At 39.7% G+C, this 22,715-nt stretch overlaps 1 non-coding gene across 1 annotated transcript; it reads left to right on the top strand.

The window, feature by feature from the left end:
• The first annotated feature begins 15,019 nt into the window (after positions 1–15,019).
• Positions 15,020–15,127, top strand: LOC148553851 (small nucleolar RNA R71). The gene has a single exon (XR_015893447.1). It is a non-coding gene; the product is annotated as a small nucleolar RNA R71 (small nucleolar RNA).
• The last annotated feature ends 7,588 nt before the right edge of the window (positions 15,128–22,715 follow it).

Below are 22,715 nucleotides of genomic sequence, written 5' to 3'. Positions count from 1 at the left end.
TCCGGTAGAAACCTGCATGACCAAGGAACGAATGGACTTCCCTCACAGAGGAGGGGTAAGGTAAACTAGAAATGACATCTACCTTTGCTGGATCAACTGAAATACCAGTATTAGAAACAACGTGTCCTAGAATAATACCTTGTTTTATCATAAAATGACATTTTTCAAAATTTAATACAAGGTTTGAACTAACACACCTGTCTAATACTCTAGCTAAACTATCCAAGCAAAGGTTAAATGAATTACCATACACACTAAAGTCATCCATGAAAACTTCCATACAACTCTCAATAAGATCTGAGAAAATACTCATCATGCATCTTTGGAAAGTAGCCGGTGTATTACATAAGCCAAAAGGCATCCTCTTGTATGCATACGTTCCAAAGGGACATGTAAAAGTAGTTTTTTCCTGATCTTCAGGAGCTATATGAATTTAAAAATAGCCAGTGTAACCATCTAGAAAACAGTAGTGTGATTTACCTGACAGGCGATCAAGCAATTGATCAATGAATGGCAGGGGGTAGTGATCCTTGTGAGTAGCCTGGTTGAGGTTCCTGTAATCAATGCATACCCTCCAGGAGTTCTGCACTCTAGTTGTCAGGAGCTCTCCATGCTCATTCTTCACTGTTGTGACTCCAGACTTCTTGGGTACCACTTGTACTGGGATAACCCATTCACTATCCGAGATTGGATAGATGATGTTAGCTTCAAGCAGCCTGGTCACTTTCTTCTTGACAACTTCTAAGATGGTGGGGTTCAGCCACCTTTGAGGTTGACGAATAGGCCTTGCTCCCTCTTCTAAAAATATACGGTGCTCACAAACTTGAGGACTGATGCCTACTATATCCGCCAAGCTCCACCCAATTGCTTTCTTGTGTCTTCTCAGCACACTAAGCAGCTCCTCCTCCTGTTGGGAAGTGAGTTCCCTTGCAATAATAATTGGGAGATTCTGATGATCCTCAAGGTATGCATACTTGAGGTGGGGTGGAAGGGGCTTTAACTCCATTTTCTGCTCATTGCTAGGCACTTGATCATCTGGAGCTGGTGATGGTGGCAAGGTGTCTTCATCTTGTTCAGAGGGTTTTCCCACACTTGCACCTTGCTCCATGTGCATCTCTTCTACTTCTTCTTGGTGGATTGTAGTTATAGTCTCATCAATGATATCGCACTGGAAGATGGAATGATCTTTCGGAGGGTGCTTCATAGCTTCATCCAGGTTGAAACTCACTGCTCTGCCATCTATCTCAAAAGAGTAAGTTCCTGAGAAGGCATCCAATTTGAACCTTGAAGTCTTTAGAAATGGCCTTCCAAGCAGGATGGATGATGGTCTTCCTGAGTCATTAGGGGGCATCTCCAAGATGTAGAAGTCAATAGGGAATGTGAGCCCCTTAATGCTCACTAGCATGTCTTCAGCAATTCCAACCACCGAGATTATGCTTTTATCTGTCAAAAAAAATCGTTCTGCCGACCTTTTTAAGGGAGAGAGCCTTAAAGCATCATATACAAATAATGGCATAATACTCACACACGCGCCTAAATCACACATGCAGTCAGAAAATTTCACACCCTCTATAGTAATAGTAACCATGCATGGACCCGGATCACTACATTTTTCCAGTATATCACCCATTAAAGTAGAAATAGAGCTACCTAGTGGAATAGTTTCTAAATAATGTATTTTGTCTTTATTCATGCATAAATCTTTTAGAAACTTCGTATATTTAGGTACCTGGCGAATGGCATCAAAAGGGGAATGGTTACCTCAACCTTTTTGAAGATCTCCACTATCTTGGGATCGAGCTCCATCTGCTTTCTGGACTTCCTAGCAAGGTGTGGGAATGGAATGGGAATGGCTTATCTTGTAACTTCATCTTCTTTTGGTACTTCATTCCTTGGTTGAGTTGCTTCTTCTTTAACCATGTCTTGTACTTTATCTTCCTCTTCAACATCCTCCACCTCAACAATGTTTTCAACTTGAATGTCTTCCTTTGAGCTTGGCTCCTCATGACTCCTCTCTTATAGTGTGGTTCCGAACCTCAAAGTAATGGCATTGATTCTACCTTTGGGGTTGGGTAAAGGTTGATAAGGAATTGCATTGGAGCTTGAAGGTTGATTGTTGGGGGGTAGATAGTGAATCCATCTGGGAGACGAGCGCTTGTAAAGTAGCGTTCAGACCATTTATGGTAGAGTTAAGTGTATTCTAAATTTCTTGTTGTCCTTGCGCAAGAGAGCGAAGCATCTCATCATTAGAAGAGAAAGGGGGGTATGTGATTTGAGGGGTCTGCTGTTGGTTGTTATGAAGCGCTTGGGACTGCCTTTGGTGAGGTGCTAGGTAAGGCTGGTTTTGGTTCTGCTATTTGTTGTTGTTCCACCTCTGATTTCCACCGTTGTCTCTTCCTCCTCAGTTATAGTTGTCCCTCCATCCTTGGTTGGAATTATCTCTCCACCCCTGGTTGGAATTGTCTCTCCAACCTTGGTTGGAGTTATCTTGCAAACCCTGATTGTAGTTCCCACCTTGGTTATAATTACCGCCTTGTTGATAATATCCTTGATTCGGGTAGTTGTAGAAATTATGGGTAGCTGCAAAGGTGTTGTCTTCTTGTTGGAGCTGCGAACACTCATCAGTGTAATGAGTATAGCAGGCACATATTTCGCACACTCTCTGAGGAACCAACTGCTGACACTGTTGTTGTGGGGGAGGTTGAGGTTGTTGTTGATTCAGCTGTAGCTGCTTCAGTATGTTGGTCATCTCTCCCAGAGTCTATGTGAGAGCAGTAGTCTCACTACTAGAGAAAACTTCCGCAACAGCCTTGGGATAGTTGTTCCTGTGCCTGGCATTCTGTGTAGACTCAGCTAGATCGGCGATCAGCTGCCATGCTTCTGTCGTCGTCTTGTACTTCTTCAGAAAGCCATTACTCGCAGCATCTAATATAGTCTTATCCTGAGGCTTCATGCCTTGTGTGAAGTAGTTAATCAACACCAACTGGTCAATCTTATGGTGGGGACATGAGTCTAAGAGATTCCTGAAGCATTCCCAATACTCATAAAGAGTCTCTAATTCGCCTTGGATAATGCAGGAAATTTCTTTCCTCAGTCTTATCTGTAACTTCAGCGGAAAAGTATTTGTCCAGGAACTCCCTTCTGAACAGATCCCAGTTGGTAACAACTTCTTCAGGTTGAGTGTAGAGCCACTCCCTTTCCTTTCCTTCAAGAGAAAACAGAAAGGCATATAACCAAATAGTGGTTTCATCTACACCATGACGCCTAGTAGTTGAGCAGGCTGTCTGAAAATCTCTGAGGTGCTTGATAGGCTCTTGAGCAAGTAAGTCATGAAACTTGGACAGTAAGTTGATTAGCGCAGTCTTCAGTTCAAAATCTGCATCAAGATTTGGGTGACGCGCTTGATACGGTTGCAGTGTAAAGTCTGGAGCTCCTGCTTCCTAGAGAGTAATCCTTCTGGGCTCCGCCATATTATCTACACATAAATCAACAGAATCAGTAGAAGAGGAGCTTGTTTCTTCCTCAAATGGCATTCAAATTCGCCCTCAGATGAGACTGGTGAATTGGTAGTAACCACTTCACCACCCTCAGAGTCTAACCGACGCCGAGCTCGCCTAATACGTGAAATAGTTCTTTCAATTTCAGGATCAAACGCGACTAAGCTCGGATTGGGTAGTGAGCGCGTCATTCAATGAAAGAAACATACAGCTCATGGTAATAAAATAAAATAAAATATAAAAATATGTAAAATTAAAAATATTTACACCAACCTATAATTTAGCACGCTATTGTAACTCCCCGGCAACGGCGCCAAAAATTGACGTGGCGAAAAATTGCCGATTAAGAATTTATAATAAGAACAGCGTTGCAAATACAGTTCTTAACCGACGAAAATTCCGCTTATCAATTTAAAAAGGGCTGTCACAAATTAAGAATAAAATACTGGGAGTAGAATTCCCAGGTCGTCTCCCAACGAGTTGACAAAAGAGTGCAATTTATTGGTCAGGAGTTTTATGAGAATTTTTAGAGTTGGAGAACGGGAAATTAAAATAATTATTATTTAAAGCAATGAAAACTAACAAGAGGTTTTATATATTTGAAATAAAAAAGCCTTGACTGGGAGAAGATTAATTGGAAGTTCTATCCTTGTTGAATTCTCCCAAGTGTAATGGTAATAGGTGGTTGTTTCTACTTAGTTATCCCTTACCGAATAACGGAAAGTCAAGTAACTGAACTAGCCCCAGTTCACAAGTCCTAATCCTCTCCTATGGAAGGATTAGCGTTAGTGACTAGAGAGCCAGCCAACAACTTCCAATTTCCAATTAACACTTGAGTACTCCAACCCAAGGGTCTCCTTTCAATCAACTCCCAAGCCAAGTTGGGAGTCTACTCCATTGACGTGAATGCCATTTTCATAAACGATAAAAGGGGATGAAAAGAAGACATGGAAATTCAAATAAAATAATATAGAAAATTAATTAAAGGTAAAAATAATTCTTTGTATTAATAAATTTCAAAATCAAAGATATCTATACGTAAATCTGAACAGGGTTAATGGGTGATTAAAAAGAGTAAGGAAATAAGGAAACAAACTAGAATGATAGAAACTTCAACGGAGGAAGTAACTCTTCTCAATATCCAAATCAAAAGCATAAAACTAGAAATCTATGAATGTGAAGAAACCTAGAAGAAGTAGTGATTTTCTCTCTAAGATTCCAAACTAAAACTCAAAACTATGCGAATGAGAATGTGTGTTGAGTATCTGCTTGTCCCCTGGCTCTACCCTGTGTTTCTGGGCCAAAAACTGGGTCCAAACTCAGCCCAAAATCGCCCCCAGCGTCTTCTGCGATTTCTGCACGTGGCGCACGTCACACGTACGCATCAGTCATTGCTGGTTATCTCTTTTATTTCTTGTACTTCTTCCATTTTTTCATGCTTCCTCTCCATCCTCTAAGCCATTCCTGCCCTATAGAGCCTGAAAACACCTAGCACACAGATCACGACATCAAATGGTATAAAGGGGAATTAAAATACATAATTTAAAGGTTTAGGAAGCAAGTTTTCAACCATAGAACAAAATTGGGAAGGAATTGTAAAATCATGCAAATTGTATGAATAAGTGTGCAAAGACTTGATAAAAACCACTAAAATTAGCACTAGATAAACCATAAAATAGTGGTTTATCAGTGCGCGTGGACTCTCAAAAGTTAAGTCTGCGCGTACGCGCCATGGACGCGTGCGCGTCGTTGCGCATTTTCAAATTCAGCATTTTGAGATCAGAATTGCGCACGTTGGCCACCAATGTTTGAGGCAGCGTTTCGGGTCCAACGTTACCCATCCACGCGTACGAGTCAGCTACCCGTGCGCGTGGATTGTCAAAATTTCCAATCCACGTGTGCGCGTATAGCACGCTGCGCGTCGCTACAAATTTTCAAAATCTCCAGAAAGCACATTTTATCACAACGTTGGCTTGCCGATGTTCCCTCCAACGTGGGCACCAGCAAATTATGCAGAATCTTGCTCTGCTTTCTTCTCAACGTTTGAGGAAACGTTGGTGGTCCAACTTAGCCACCAACGTTGCTTCTTGTGCATCCTTTCCATGCTCCTTCTTCAACTTCCTCCCATGCTTTCCTTCACCTGTCATCCACCAATTCATGCATCAAAGCCTTGCTAAAGTCATGAGAATTCTCATCATTCTTAGCACACAAGTAATTATAGCACAATTCTCATAAAATTGCATCAAATTATCTATGGTTGGATGAATCTAGGCATACATGAATTTCTAACCCAATTGCTTACTTATAACTCAAGAAAGTGCATAAAACCTATTAAAAATAAATAAAAAAAGCTTGTGAAACTAGCCTAAGATGCCCTAGCATCACAACACCAAACTTAAATCTTGCTTGTCCCTAAGCAAATACTGAATTATTGAGCAGAATGGATGAAACAGAAAGTGATGTTCACATCAGCAAGTCATTATTATTAGTTCATGGGGTTTTATGCAGAAAATGTTGCAGCTCACTTCTTATTAGTCCTTAGGAATAGAATGTCTCCTTTAAGCATCAACTAACATACTGCTATGACCTCTTATTATTCACTCATCCTTGGTAATTGCTTTTCTTTATTTTCTTCTTCTATGAACTTATTCTTTGATTCTAGCAGCTCAGTGTCATGTGTTGTAGCAGCTTCTTAGCTTATTTGCACTCAACACATATTCACTGTAGACACTTGGCTCACAATTCTTCTTAAGACATTGGTGCCCAGCACCTCTTTGGGTTACTAAATGCCTTGTAACTAGGTTGTTCTTGATAGTGGATTTTTGGTTGATAATCCCGGGTTAGTTAACCTAAGTTACCAAGTGTTAAAGCACTCCATAGAACCTAATCATCCAAGCAGATTCTAGTACAAAGACACCACAGGAATATGTCCTAAGGTCCAAGCTATTGGTGTCTAGCCTTATTCTTTGCTTTCTTCTGTTTTTGTTGCCACTTTTGGATTTTCTTTTTCTTTCTTTTTATTTATTTTTCTTTCATCCAAGGACTTTTATTTGCTAAGATTCATAGACATCATCCTAGTTTACACCAAAAGGGAAGCAATCTACCCTGTTATTCATTATTAGTGAGCTACTACACAATCAGACATATATACCACCACTTACTATTATTTCACTTCTTTGCCAAAAATGAACTATTCCACTTCTGTTCAAACATTTCTTTTATTCAAATTGAAAACACTCAGGGAACAAAACAAGCATTTAAACAAGTGAAATTCACCCAGACACTTAGACTAAAACACTTATTTTGAAATTTAGAGACAAACAAACAAGCAGAATTCAGACACAGGCATACTAACTAGCAGAGGTATATTCAGACTTCCAATTCAAGCAATTCAAGTGAAAGCAGTTAAGTGACAATACAACCTTATGGCCTTGGTGTCCTTTTTGACTCTGGATGTTGGTGCATAGTCCATCCTAAGGGTTGATTGTCTTCCTGCAAAACTTTTTTTTTTTTGGAAGTTGCTTATCCTTCAAGCACTTGAGAATTGGTTAGTCTGTATATATGCTTATGATTTTTCTGGACTTAAGTTGGTGTGTGAACACCAAACTTAGTTCCTTTCTTACAGCAAAGTGAATACATGAAACCTCAAGCGCTTCTAGAACTATGACCTGTGACTAAAATTGAAACAGTTGTTAAGTAGTTTCCCTGCTTGTTTGGAGCTAGTGATCAAACTGAGGGTAGAAAGGCATTTTAATAATTGGTGAAACACCAAACTTAGCACCCCACATTTACCCTTGAATTATTTTGGTGTGCAACACCAAACTTAGTTCCTTGCAATGCAGAGAAATCTTCTTAACTCTCTTATTGACAAGCTATGAAAAGAGAATTACTTTTGGTTGGGTTGCCTCCCAACAAGCGCTCTTTTAACGTCATTAGCTTGATGGTTGGTTTACTGTTAGGGCGGATTGTAATGCCTCAAATCTTCTTCCCTCACAGTGAAGCTTTCTCCACTTGACTCCTTGATGATTTCTACATGTTCCAAGGAAAGGACCTTTCTGATTGTGAACACTTGAGGTAACCAAGATGGAAGTGTTGGAAGCTGTGTTGAGATTGGTAGATGGTGGGCAGATATCACCTTGTTCCCAGGGGAAAAATCTTTTGTAGGAATTTTCTTAGTCCTCCATCCTCTTGGCAATTTCTTCACAACTCTTTTCTCTTCTTCCAGTAGTGCTCCAGTGACTCTTGTGTTAGGGAGTTCCTTGTTAGATGCTCTTCATAACTCTTGTGGCTTCAGTTCGTTCTTGAGTTCTCTTGGTTGTTGTATCTCTTGAAATTCTTGCTTGTTCACCAAAGATTGTTTCAGGGGTTCTGCTTCTGATTCACTGTTGCTTTCCTCTATGCACATGTTGTTGTGATCATCCTTCGGCTCTTTAGGTTCTGGCTCAAATTCAGATGTAGGTTTGAAAACATAGAAGGTGAGATGTTCATCATGTATTCTCAGGATTAACTCTCCTTGTTCCACATCTATGAGTGCTCCAGCAGTGGCTAGAAATAGTCTCCCCAAATTAATGGGATGGAGGTAACTTTTTTCCATGTCCAGAATAACAAAGTCAGTGGGGACGAAGTAACTTCCCACTTTGACCAATACAATCTCGACTACTCCTTCGGCTTGCTTCTGAGTTTTATCAGCCAATTGGATAATTACATCTGTGGATCTCAGCTCATTGATTTGCAACTTCTTCATAAAAGACAGAGGCATCACGTTTATGCTAGCTCCTAGATCACAAAATCCTCTGTTGGTATAGGGAATATGAAAGCTCCCCGGATCTTTTTTCTTCAGGAGTACATTCTTCTTGATGAGGGCACTACATTCCTTGTTCATTACCACTGTTTGTCCCCCTTTTAAGGTTCCTTTCTTGGTCAGCAGCTCTTTTATGCACTTGATGTACGTAGGCATCTGTTGGAGGATTTTGATGAAGGGGATGTTGACACTGAGGGATGCAAACATGTCTAGGAATCTTGAATATGACTTTTCTTTCTCACATTCCCTGAGTCTCTGGGGAAATGGTGCCCTTGACACATAAGGTTTTGGCATTTCCTTCCTTGTTGATTCTTTTCTCTGTGCAGATCCAGTTCTTTGTTTCTTTTCCTCTAAGTTGCCCTGGGAACTTCCTTGGCTATTCTCTTTTGGCTTGCTGGTGTCTTCTTCCAGGATTTCTTCATTTGCAAGAGTAACTGCCTTACAATCTTCCCATCTCACCTTCTTCATTTCCCCTTTTGGATTTTTCTCAGTGTCACTTGGGAAACTATCAGTGGACTTCGGAATTTGCTGTGAAAGATGTTCTACTTGAGATTCGATATTCTTAATAATCTCTCCTCGACTTTTTATACTACCTCTCACTTCTTCCTTGAATTTTTTCATGTCTTCAGACTCCTTGCAAAAATTTGCAAGCATAGCTTCCATTTTGGACATTCTGTCATCGTCATGTGGTGATAGTTGGTTGGAATTGGAGTGTTGAGAGTGGTAATAAACCCATATTTTATGATATATTTTGTGCTTAATTTGAGTGATTTATTCAACCCTTCACCCAATTATTCATATTAATTTCATAGTTTTACTTTCCCTTCCTCATTATGTGATGTATGTGAAAAAACAAGTTTTCTATGCTTTAAAATTAATTATTTTAATTACCTTTATTTCCATTCGATGCCGTGATTAGTGTGTTGAGTAGTTTCAGATCTTCTAAGGCAGGAATGACTTAAAGGATGGAAAAGAAAACATACAAAGATGGAAGGAAAGCACAAAACGGAGTTTCTAAAGAAACTGGCATCCACGCGATCGCATGGGCGACGCGGACGCATGCCAAGCGCGAATCGACAGCGACGCGGCCGCATGACTGACGCGACCGCGCGCTAGTGCGCGGAAATTGTGATTACACTTTAATTATGTAAAAAATTCATCGCTCTTTCTTTCCCTGGTAATGGCGCCAAAAACATGATGCCAATACCATGGTTCACAATTTCGCACAACTAACCAGCAAGTGCACTGGGTCGTCCAAGTAATACCTTACGTGAGTAAGGGTCGAATCCCACGGAGATTGTTGGTATGAAGCAAGCTATGGTCACCTTGTAAATCTCAGTCAGGCGGATATCAAATGGTTATGGAGTTTTCGAAAATAATATAATAAAATAGGGATAGAAATACTTATGTAAATCATTGGTGAGAGTTTCAGATAAGTGAATAGAGATGCTTTCGTTCCTCTGAACCTCTGCTTTCCTGCTATCTTCATCCAATCAGTCTTACTCCTTTCCATGGCTGGCTTTATGTGATACATCACCACTATCAATGGCTACTTTCGGTCATCTCTCGGGAAAATGATCCAATGCCCTGTCACGGCACGGCTAATCGTCTGGAGGCATCACCCTTGTCAATGGTTTCATCTTATCCTCTCAGTGAAAATGATCAACGCACCCTGTCATGGCACGGCTATTCATCTGTCGGTTCTCGATCATGCTGGAATAGGATTTACTATCCTTTTGCGTCTGTCACTACGCCCAGCAATCGCGCGTTTGAAGCTCGTCACAGTCATTCAATCATTGAATCCTACTCGGAATACCACAGACAAGGTTTAGACTTTCCGGATTCTCTTGAATGCCGCCATCATTCTAGCTTACACCACGAAGATTCTGATTAAGAGATCTAAGAGATACTCATTCAGTCGAAGGTAGAACAGAAGTGGTTGTCAGGCACGCGTTCATAGGGAATGATGATGATTGTCACGTTCATCACATTTAGGTTGAAGTGCGAATGAATATCTTAGAAGTGAAATAAGATGAATTGAATAGAAAACAGTAGTACTTTGCATTAATCTTTGAGGAACAGCAGAGCTCCACACCTTAATCTATGGAGTGTAGAAACTCTACCGTTGAAAATACATAAGTGAAAGGTCCAGGCATGGCTGAGATGGCCAGCCCCCTAAAACGTGATCAATAGTCTCCTAAGATGAACAATGGATTAAAACTGAGACCAAAGATGATCAAATACAATAGAAAAAGGTCCTATTTATAATAAACTAGTCACTAGGGTTTACAGAAATAAGTAATTGATGCATAAATCCACTTCCGGGGCGCACTTGGTGTGTGCTTGGGCTGAGCTTTAACTTTCCACGTGCAGAGGCCATTTGTGGAGTTGAACGCCAGGTTTTGATCCATTTCTGGCGTTCAACTCTGGTTTTTGATCCATTTCTGGCGCTGAACTCCAGAATTGGGCAGATAGCTGGCGTTGAACGCCAGTTTACGTCGTTTAAACTTGAGCAAAGTATGGACTATTATACATTGCTGGAAAGCTCTAGATGTCTACTTTCCAACGCAATTGGAAACGCACCGTTTCAAGTTCTGTAGCTCTAGAAAATCTACTTTGAGTGCAGGGAGGTCAGAATCCAACAGCATCAGTAGTCCTTCTTCAACCTCTGAATCTGATTATTGCTCAAGTCCCTCTATTTCAGCCAGAAAATACCTGAAATCACAGAAAAACACAAAAACTCATAGTAAAATCCAGAAATGTGAATTTAACATAAAAACTAATGAAAACATCCCTAAAAGTAACTAGATCCTACTAAAAACATACTAAAAACAATGCCAAAAAGCGTATAAATTATCCGCTCATCACAATACCAAACTTAAATTGTTGCTTGTCCTCAAGAAACTGAAAATTAAATAGGATAAAAAGAAGAGAATATACTATAAATTCCAAACTATCAATGAAACATAGCTCCAATCAAATGAGCGGGACTTATAGCTTTTTGCCTCTTGAATAGTTTTGGCATCTCACTTTATCCATTGAGGTTCAGAATGATTGGCATCCATAGGAACTCAGAGTTCAGATAGTGTTATTGATTCTCCTAGTTCAGTATGATGATTCTTGAATACAGCTATTTTATGAGTCTTGGCCGTGGCCCTAAGCACTTTGTTTTCCAGTATTACCACTGGATACATAAATGCCACAGACACATAATTGGGTGAACCTTTTCAGATTGTGACTCAGCTTTGCTAGAGTCCCCAATTAGAGGTGTCCAGGGTTCTTAAGCACACTCTTTTTTTTGCTTTGGACCTTGACTTTAACCGCTCAGTCTCAAGTTTTCACTTGACACTTAGACGCCACAAGCACATGGTTAGGGACAGCTTGGTTTAGCCGCTTAGACCAGGATTTTATTCCTTTAGGCCCTCCTATCCACTGATGCTCAAAGCCTTGGGATCCTTTTTATTTGCCCTTGCCTTTTGGTTTTAAGAGCTTTTGGCTTTTTCTGCTTGCTTTTTCTTTTTCTTTCTATTTTTTTTGCCTATTTTTTTTCTGCAAGCTTTGTTCTTTGCTGCTTTTTCTTGCTTCAAGAATCATTTTTATGATTTTTCAGATTATCAAATAACATGTCTCCTAGTCATCATTCTTTCAAGAGCCAACATATTTAACATTCTTAAACAACAACTTCAAAAGACATATGCACTGTTTAAGCATACATTCAGAAAACAAGAAGCATTGTCACCACATCAATATAATTAAACTAAGTTCAAGGATAAATTCGAAACTCATGTACTTCTTGTTCTTTTGAGTTAAAACATTTTTCATTTAAGAGAGGTGATAGATTCATAGGACATTCATAACTTTAAGACATAGTTACTAACTACTAATGATCATGTAATGAAGACACAAACATAGATAGGCACATAACATAGAAAACGAAAAACAGAAGAAATAAGAACAAGGAATGAATCCACCTTAGTGATGGTGGCGTTTCCTTCTTGAGGAACCAAAGATGTCCTTGAGCTCTTCTATGTCTCTTCCTTGTCTTTGTTGCTCCTCCCTCATTGCTTTTTGATCTTCTCTTATTTCATGAAGGATGATGGAGTGCTCTTGATGTTCCACCCTTAATTGTCCCATGTTGGAACTTAATTCTCCTAGGGAGGTGTTGATTTGCTCCTAATATTTATGTGGAGGGAAGTGCATCCCCTGAGGTATCTCAGGGATCTCTTGATTTGCAGCCACATGTTCTACCACTGAGCTATAGACCCTTGAGATGAATCTTTCCATCTCCCATGACTCGGAGGTGGAAGCCTTTGTCTTCCCTTCCCCTCTTTTAGAGGTTTAGGTGCCATCAATGGTAATGGAAAAACAAAAAGCTTATGCTTTTACCACAACAAACTTAGAATGTTGCTCGCCCTCGAGCAAAAGAAGAAAGAATAGAAGAAGAAGAAGATATGGAGGAGATGGAGGGATTTGTGTATGGATGTGAGTGGTGAATGAAGAACAGAAGGGATGATCATGAATGGAGAGAGAGAGGGTGAGGTGGGTGGGGATCCTGTGGGATTCACAGATCCTGAGATGATCCTGTGGTGTCCACAGATCCTGAGGTGTCAAGGATTTGCATCCCTGCACCAATTAGGCATGTAAAATGCCTTTGCACACAACTCTGGGCGTTCAGCGCCAGGTTGGTGTTTTGGGCGTTCAACGCCCATTTGTTGCCATTTCTGGCGTTGAACGCCAGAACCATGCTTGTTCTGGGCATTCAGCGCCAGGATGCTACCCATTTTGGGCGTTCAGCACCAGAACCATGCTCTGTTCTGGCGTTGAACGCCAGGCAGGTGCTTCCTCCAGGGTGTGATTTTTCTTTTGCTGTTTTTGATTCCGTTTCCAATTTTTATATTTATTTTGTGACTCCACATGATCATGAACCTAAGAAAACATGAAAAACAAAAATATAGTTAGATAAATAAACATTGGGTTGCCTCCCAACAAGCGCTTCTTTAATGTCAATAGCTTGACAGTGGGCTCTCATGGAGCCTCACAGATGTTCAGAGCATGGTTGAGACTCTCCAACACCAAACTTAGAGTTTGGATATGGGAGTTCAACACCAAACTTAGAGTTTGGTTGTGGCCTCCCAACACCAAACTTAGAGTCTGACTGTGGGGGCTTTGGTTGACTCTGCTTTGAGAGAAGCTTTTTCTGCTTCCTCTCCATGGATGCAGAGAGAGATCCTTGAGTTGTAAATACAAGGTTGTCCTTATTTAATTGAAGGATCAATTCTCCTCTGTCCACATCAATCACAGCTCTTGCTGTGGCTAGGAAAGGTCTTCCTAGGATGATGGATTCATCCTCTTCCTTTCCAGTATCCAGGACTATGAAATCAGCAGGGATGTAAAGGCCTTCAACCTTTACTAGCACGTCCTCTACTTGTCCATAAGCCTGTTTTCTTGAATTGTCTACCATCTCTAATGAGATTCTAGCAGCTTGCACCCCATAGATTCCCAGTTTTTCTATTACAGAGAGGGGCATGAGGTTTATTCCTGAACCAAGGTCACACAGAGCCTTAAAGATCATGGTGCCTATGGTACAAGGTATTATGAACTTTCCAGGATCCTGTCTCTTCTGAGGCAATGTCAGTTGATCCAGATCACTTAGTTCATTGGTGAACAAGGGAGGTTCATCTTCCCAAGTTTCAATACCAAATAATTTGGCATTCAGCTTCATGATTGCACCAAGAAACTTGGCAGTTTGCTCTTCAGTAACATCCTCATTCTCTTCAGAAGAGGAATACTCATCAGAGCTCATGAATGGCATAAGGAGGTTCAATGGAATCTCTATGGTCTCTGGATGAGCCTCAGAGTCCTTTGGTTCCTCAGAGGGAAGCTCCTTATTGATCACTGGACGTCCCAGGAGGTCTTCCTCCTTGGGATTCACGTCCTCTCCTTCCCTTACAGGTTCGGCCATGGTGCTTATGTCAATGGCCTTGCACTCTCCTTTTGGATTCTCTTCTGTATTGCTTGGGAGAGTACTAGGAGGGATTTCAGTGATCCTTTTACTCAGCTGGCCCACTTGTGCTTCCAAATTTCTAATGGAAGACCTTGTTTCATTCATGAAACTCACAGTGGCCTTAGATAGATCAGAGACTAAATTTGCTAAGCTAGATGGATTCTGCTCAGAATTCTCTGTTTGTTACTGAGTGGATGATGGAAAAAGCTTGCTGTTGCTAAACCTGTTTCTTCCACCATTATTAAAGCCTTGTTGAGGCTTTTGATCCATCCATGAGAGATTTGGGTGATTTCTCCATGATGGATTATATGTGTTTCCATAAGGTTCACCCATGTAATTTACCTCTGCTATTGCAGGGTTCTCAGGATCATAAGCTTCTTCTTCAGAAGATGCCTCTTGAGTACTGTTGGATGCAGCTTGCATTCCATTCAGACTCTGGGAAATCGTATTGACTTGCTGAGTCAATATTTTATTCTGAGCCAATATGGCATTCAGAGTATCAATTTCAAGAACTCCCTTCTTCATAGGCGTCCCATTACTCACAGGATTCCTCTCAGAAGTGTACATGCAATGGTTATTAGCAACCATGTCAATAAGTTCTTGAGCTTCTGCAGGCGTTTTCTTTAGGTGAATGGATCCACCTGCAGAAGTATCCAATGACATCTTTGATAGCTCAGATAAACCATCATAGAATATATCCAGGATGGTCCATTCTGAAAGCATGTCAGAAGGACACTTTTTGGTCAACTGTTTGTATCTTTCCCAAGCTTCATAGAGGGATTCACCTTTTTTCTGTTTGAAGGTTTGAACATCCACTCTAAGCTTGCTCAGCTTTTGAGGAGGAAAGAACTTGGCTAAGAAAGCCGTGACCAGCTTATCCCAAGAGTTCAGGCTGTTTCTGGGTTGATAGTCCAACCAGATTCTAGCTCTGTCTCTTACAGCAAATGGGAAAAGCATGAGCCTGTAGACTTCAGGATCTACTCCATTAGTCTTAACAGTATCACAGATCTACAGGAATTCAGTTAAGAACTGAAAAGGATCTTCAGATGGAAGTCCATGAAACTTGTAGTTCTGCTGCATCAGAGAAACTAGCTGAGGTTTCAGCTCAAAGTTGTTTGCTCCAATGGTAGGAATGGAGATGCTTCTTCCATGTAAATTGGAATTAGGTGCAGTAAAGTCACCAAGCATTCTCCTTGCATTATTATTATTTTCAGCTGCCATCTCCTTTTCCTGTTTGATAATTTCTGACAGGTGCTTATTGGTTTGTTGTAATTCAGCTTCTCTTAGTTTCCTTTTCAGAGTCCTTTCAGGTTCTGGATCTGCTTCAACAAGAATATTCTTGTCCTTGCTCCTGCTTATATGACAAAGAAGAGGGCACAGAAAAATAATAATAATAGAGATCCTCTTTTTTTTTGTGAGTGAGGGAGAGATGTTAGTAGATGAATAAACAAATAGAAGGAGATGAGAGAGGAGGGGAATTTTCGAAAATAATTTTTGAAAAAGAGTTAGTGATTTTCGAAAAATGTGAGTAATTTTTTTCGAAATTTTTTTTAAAATCAAAAGTTAAAATAATTAGTTAATTAAAAAGAAATTTTTGAAAAAGGGGGAAGATATTTTCGAAAATTAGAGAGAGAGAGAGTTAGTTAGGTAGTTTTGAAAAAGATAAGAAACAAACAAAAAGTTAGTTAGTTAGTTGAAACAAATTTTGAAAAGATAAGAAGTTAGGAAGTTAGAAAAGATATTTTGAAATCAAATTTTTTTGAAAAAGATAAGATGAGAAGATATTTTTGAGAAGATATGATTGAAATTAGTTTTTTTTTGAAAAAGATTTGATTTTTAAAATCTCAATTAATGACTTGATTCACAAGAAATCATAAGATATGATTCTAGAACTCAAAGTTTGAATCTTTCTTAACAAGTAAGTAACAAACTTGAAATTTTTGAATCAAAACATTAATTGTTATTGTTATTTTCGAAAATTTGATATAGAAATAAGAAAAATGTTTTTGAAAAATGTTTTTAGAATTTTTGAAAATAACTAAGAAAATTGAAAAAGATTTGATTTTTGAAAAAGATAAGATTTTTAAATTGAAAATTTGATTTGACTCATGAAAACAACTAGATTTTTAAAATTTTTTGAAAGAATCAAATCTAATTTTCGAAATTTTAAGAGAGAAAAAGGGAAAGATATTTTTTTTTATTTTTGAATTTTTAATGATGAGAGAGAAAAACAAGAAAAATGATGCAATGCATGAGAATTTTAGATCAAAACATGTGATGCATGCAAGAATGCTATGAATGTCAAGATGAACACCAAGAACACTATGAAGATCATGATGAACACCAAGAACATATTTTTTGAAAAATTTTTAATGCAAAGAAAACATGCAAGACACCAAACTTAGAATTCTTTAATGCTTAGACACTAAGAATTCAAGAATGCATATGAAAAACAAGAAAAGACACAAAACATGCAAATGCAAAGATCAAACAAGAAGACTTACCAAGAACAACTTGAAGATAATGAAGAACACTATGAATGCATGATTATTTTCGAAAAATGCAAGATGCACATGCAATTGACACCAAACTTATAACATGACACATGACTCAAACAAGAAACACAAAAAATATTTTTGATTTTTATGATTTTCTAATTTTTTTGGATTTTTATTTTATATTTTTCAAAAATTATTTAGAAAAGAGAAAAATAAGGATTCAAAATTTTTAATATGAATTCCAGGAATCTTATGCTCTAAAGCTCCAATCAAAGGGTCAGGCATGGCTTAATAGCCAGCCAAGCTTTAGTATGTAACTCAGACATGACACGTCTAACATGCCCTACAGTCGTATTAGACATGGCTTTACAGCCAGCCATGCTTCATGAAACACTAGAATTCATTCTTAAAAATTCTGAAGAAAAATATATTTTTGAAAACATTTATTTTAAAAAATTTTTTCGAAAACAAAGGAGAAATTTTTGAAAGATTTTTGAAAAATTTTTGAAAACAAAACAAAAAGAAAATTAGCTAATCTGAGCAACAAGATGAACCGTCAGTTGTCCAAACTCGAACAATCCCCGGCAACGGCGCCAAAAACTTGGGGCGCGGATATTGTAATTACACTTTAATTATGTAAAAAATTCATCGCTCTTTCTTTCCCTGGTAATGGCGCCAAAAACATGATGCCAATACCATGGTTCACAATTTCGCACAACTAACCAGCAAGTGCACTGGGTCGTCCAAGTAATACCTTACGTGAGTAAGGGTCGAATCCCACGGAGATTGTTGGTATGAAGCAAGCTATGGTCACCTTGTAAATCTCAGTCAGGCGGATATCAAATGGTTATGGAGTTTTCGAAAATAATATAATAAAATAGGGATAGAAATACTTATGTAAATCATTGGTGAGAGTTTCAGATAAGTGAATAGAGATGCTTTCGTTCCTCTGAACCTCTGCTTTCCTGCTATCTTCATCCAATCAGTCTTACTCCTTTCCATGGCTGGCTTTATGTGATACATCACCACTGTCAATGGCTACTTTCGGTCATCTCTTGGGAAAATGATCCAATGCCCTGTCACGGCACGGCTAATCGTCTGGAGGCATCACCCTTGTCAATGGTTTCATCTTATCCTCTCAGTGAAAATGATCAACGCACCCTGTCATGGCACGGCTATTCATCTGTTGGTTCTCGATCATGCTGGAATAGGATTTACTATCCTTTTGCGTCTGTCACTACGCCCAGCAATCGCGCGTTTGAAGCTCGTCACAGTCATTCAATCATTGAATCCTACTCGGAATACCACAGACAAGGTTTAGACTTTTCAGATTCTCTTGAATGCTGCCATCATTCTAGCTTACACCACGAAGATTCTGATTAAGAGATCTAAGAGATACACATTCAGTCGAAGGTAGAACGGAAGTGGTTGTCAGGCACGCGTTCATAGGGAATGATGATGATTGTCACGTTCATCACATTCAGGTTGAAGTGCGAATGAATATCTTAGAAGTGAAATAAGATGAATTGAATAGAAAACAGTAGTACTTTGCATTAATCTTTGAGGAACAGCAGAGCTCCACACCTTAATCTATGGAGTGTAGAAACTCTACCGTTGAAAATACATAAGTGAAAGGTCCAGGCATGGCCGAGATGGCCAGCCCCCTAAAACGTGATCAATAGTCTCCTAAGATGAACAATGGATTAAAACTGAGACAAAAGATGATCAAATACAATAGAAAAAGGTCCTATTTATAATAAACTAGTCACTTGGGTTTACAGAAAGAAGTAATTGATGCATAAATCCACTTCCGGGGCCCACTTGGTGTGTGCTTGGGCTGAGCTTTAACTTTCCACGTGCAAAGGCCATTTGTGGAGTTGAACGCCAGGTTTTGATCCATTTCTGGCGTTCAACTCTGGTTTTTGATCCATTTCTGGCGCTGAACTCCAGAATTGGGCAGATAGCTGGCGTTGAACGCCAGTTTACGTCGTTTAAACTTGAGCAAAGTATGGACTATTATACATTGCTGGAAAGCTCTGGATGTCTACTTTCCAACGCAATTGGAAACGCACCGTTTCAAGTTCTGTAGCTCTAGAAAATCTACTTTGAGTGCAGGGAGGTCAGAATCCAACAGCATCAGTAGTCCTTCTTCAACCTCTGAATCTGATTATTGCTCAAGTCCCTCTATTTCAGCCAGAAAATACCTGAAATCACAGAAAAACACAAAAACTCATAGTAAAGTCCAGAAATGTGAATTTAACATAAAAACTAATGAAAACATCCCTAAAAGTAACTAGATCCTACTAAAAACATACTAAAAACAATGCCAAAAAGCGTATAAATTATCCGCTCATCACGCGCCTTAAGCAAAACACATATGACGCGGCTGCATGACTGACGCGACCGCGTGACAAGACAAGCTCCGAATGACGTGACCGTGTGACCCACGCGGACGCGTGACAGAGGCCATGCACCAGAAATTATAGAAAACGCTCCCAGCGATTTCTGAAGCCCTTTTTGGCCCAAATCCAAGTCCAGAAGGCATAGATTAGAGATTATAAAGTGTGGGAATGCATCCATTCAAAGAGAGCTCGCCAATTTAGTTACTTCTCATGATTTAGATCTAGTTTTGAGAGAGGTTCTCTCCTCTCTCTCTCTTAGGATTTAAGATTTCTCTTAGTTTTAGGAGTGACTCTCAATCCCAGGTTTAATGTTCCTTTATTTTAAGCTTCCCTTTCACTTTTATTCATTCCATTACTTTAGTTGATTATTTACTTTTGCCATCTAATTTATGAATTCTTCTATGTTCCAGATTATTTGAATTAATGCTATTTGAGGTATTTCAGTTTATTATTGCTCTCTTTTATTTATGTCACCATTGCTTTCAATCTGAAGACATTTTTATTTCAGCGAATTTACTTTTTCCCTTTTGCTCTTGGTTAAGAAATCAGTAACTCAGGAGTTATCTTAGCTCAACATAATTGATAACTGTTATCTTTGCTAATTGAATTGACCTTCAATAATCCCAATCTTTTCTTAGGAAATAAATAGGATTCGAAGATCAAACTAATTAGTCCCTTGACTTTCCTTTGCTTTAGTAAAGGTCAACTAAATGGAATTAAGATTCAATCTTCTTTATTATTGAGAAGGGTAACTAATCTGGACTTCCAATTTCTCATCCCTTGCCAAAAGTTTGCTTTACAGTATTTATTTATTTTTAATTGCCATTTAAATTATTTGTCATATTTGTTCCTCATTCTTGAAACCCCAAATTTACAATCTCCATAATCAATAATAAGAACATACTTCCCTGCAGTTCCTTGAGAAGACGACCCGAGATTTGAATACTTCGGTTAACAATTTATTTAGGGGTTTGTTACTTATGACAACCAAAACGTTTGTACGAAGGGATTTTTGTTGGTTTAGAAACTATATCTACAAAGCGACTACTTTATTAAAATTCTTTACTAGCAAAAAAACCCAACGTCAAAATGGTGCCGTTGTCGAGAAACTGCTAACGTGTGCCTTATTATTGGTTATTGTAAATATTTTTCTTTTACTTGTTTATTTATTTCTGTTTTTCCTTTTTAATTTTATTTGCTACTATGAACTCTCACCCCTCTCGCTTTGAGTTTGGTTCTAACTTTGTTGAAGAAAATAGAAGTTACAGCAGGAATATGCATCAAGGTCAAACCAATCAAGGATGGATGGAGCCAAGAGGATCTAATCAACCCTTTAGGCAACAACACCTTCCAAGATATCATGGACAACGACCATTCTACAATGCATACCCAGCTGATAGATATGGTGGACAACCTTGTAACTACCAACAAGCCCCACCCCGTGCCTATAGACCATCCTCTCAACATAACCTCGAACCACCGCACTCACAAGCTTCTCTTCACCATTCGCCACCACATGAGCTCTATTTACCCCAGTTCCAATCCAATCACTCCCAAGCACCACCACTTTCCTATGTATCATGTCTGAATCCATCACCCCGAGAATCAGAGGTTCGCCTCAAAGAAACAGTAAATAAACTTCAAACAACCATTCGACAACTGGAGCAAGCAGTAATTCAATTAGCTTCTAGACGTTCGAACATTCAAGGACCAACCACAGCCCCATGTGGACAATCTAACGAAGAGCGTAGCATGAAGGAAATACTAGAAACTCTAGTGGACAAGACAGAGAATGAATTCGTATTACAACAAGAAGAAGAGTTGGTTGAAGATCTAGGAGATGCTGAACCTCTATGGGAATTCAGAGCTGAGGAGAACTCCGTCAAGGACGTTACAGTTGATGCTAAGGAGGACAGTGCACAATCTCCAAGGCAAGTCATTTATGAAGAACTAGACGGAATAACCCAGGACACAAATTCCCTTGAAGATGATAGTCACAAGTCAATCTCTCTTAGTAATGAACTTGCATCCGCAAGTGAATTCTCTGAGATCGAAGAATCTTCTCCAAATGAATACGAAGATGATGCAGAGGTAGATTTCTCTCAACCTCCAGTCTATGACTCAAGTGATAAGGAAGACACAGAAGACTTTGACCAGGACACAGATGCATTTGAAGAACCTTGCAAAGAAGTGGAGGAATTCACAGAAGAGCACAAGGGAGTAGAACTTACAGAACCACCGGAAACACCTACCCCAAGGCCATTACCACCCAATACAAGCTTCAAGTGGGTACAATCCTTAACCTTTAACTTTACTTTTTCACTTGAATATGGTTTGCTTGAAACAGATGGCCAGCTTAGAGCTCTCTGCGGCTTTAAGAGTAAGAGGGAAATGGCTCGTGCTCAGAGCTGGTGCACAAGGTTCAATAAGGTTCCACACTTCAACTTGAAGTGCATGGATTGGTATCACGTTCAATTGAATGGATCTCGGAAAACGTTTGGTCACCATGGTGAGAATCTACTTTCTAAACCGCCTGGATGGAAAAGTATAGATCAAGACGGAGGCGGATTTAAAAGCAAAGTTTGGGATCCTAGAATCTATTCCGACATTCGTCATCCCGGGAGCCTAAAAATTTGTTTGAAGCTGCTCAGGAGCTTTACATGCCTAGTTTGGGACCCCGGAGGCTATTGGCATTCCAAGCATTGGTGGAGATTTTTGGATGAATTTAAGCATAAGCCGCCATAACAGGAAGCTCATCCAATGTCCAACTTAAGGACTTTAACTAAAAGTGCTAGGTGGGAGACAACCCACCATGGTATGATCGTTCAATTTTCAATTTTTATTTTGTTTTGTTTGATTTCAAGTTTTATTTTATTTTATAATATTGAACCTAGAATTTTGCATCGCATTCATATTAATCATTGCATTCTGCATACTGCATAAAAAAAATGGTGCGCGATGCGACCGCATCACTCATGCGATCGTGTCATATTGCGAAAAACACTACCCATGCGACCGCGTCATCCATGCGGCCGCGTGATATGGAAATCGGCGTAAAAATCCAACATCCAGAAAGTTAGGCTGGAATCGTGCGGCCGTTATGCGTTTCGCACAAATGACCCACGCGATCGCGTCACCCACGTGACCGCGTCACTTGCACAATGCCAATCCCACGCAGCCGCGTGAGCGACACGACCGCGTCGCATGGATTGCACGAGCACTCCAAAGGAGATAGAGAGTTGCGCTGAAACGACGCTAGATTCGTGCATTTAGCACAAATCCCAACAACGCGATCGCATGCGCTAGGCGATCGCGTCATTCAATCTTTTTTGCCCTCCATGCGATCGCGTCACCCACGCGATCGCGTCATCCCCATTTCGCTTCACCCACGCGACCGCGTGCCCCACGCAACCGTGTGGATTCAAATTTATAACCCCCCAACCACGCGAACCCTATCAGTCGCGCCCCTCTTGAAACCCTCTCCTCCCTCTCTTCTTCTCTCCAATCCAACCA

The sequence above is a fragment of the Arachis ipaensis genome, chromosome B7 (assembly GCF_059453495.1).
Source record: "Arachis ipaensis isolate K30076 ecotype BB chromosome B7, ASM5945349v1, whole genome shotgun sequence".
Taxonomy (NCBI): domain Eukaryota; kingdom Viridiplantae; phylum Streptophyta; class Magnoliopsida; order Fabales; family Fabaceae; genus Arachis; species Arachis ipaensis.
The sequence above is the reverse complement of the archived record's forward strand: the minus strand, read 5'-3'. Positions and strand labels throughout refer to the sequence as shown.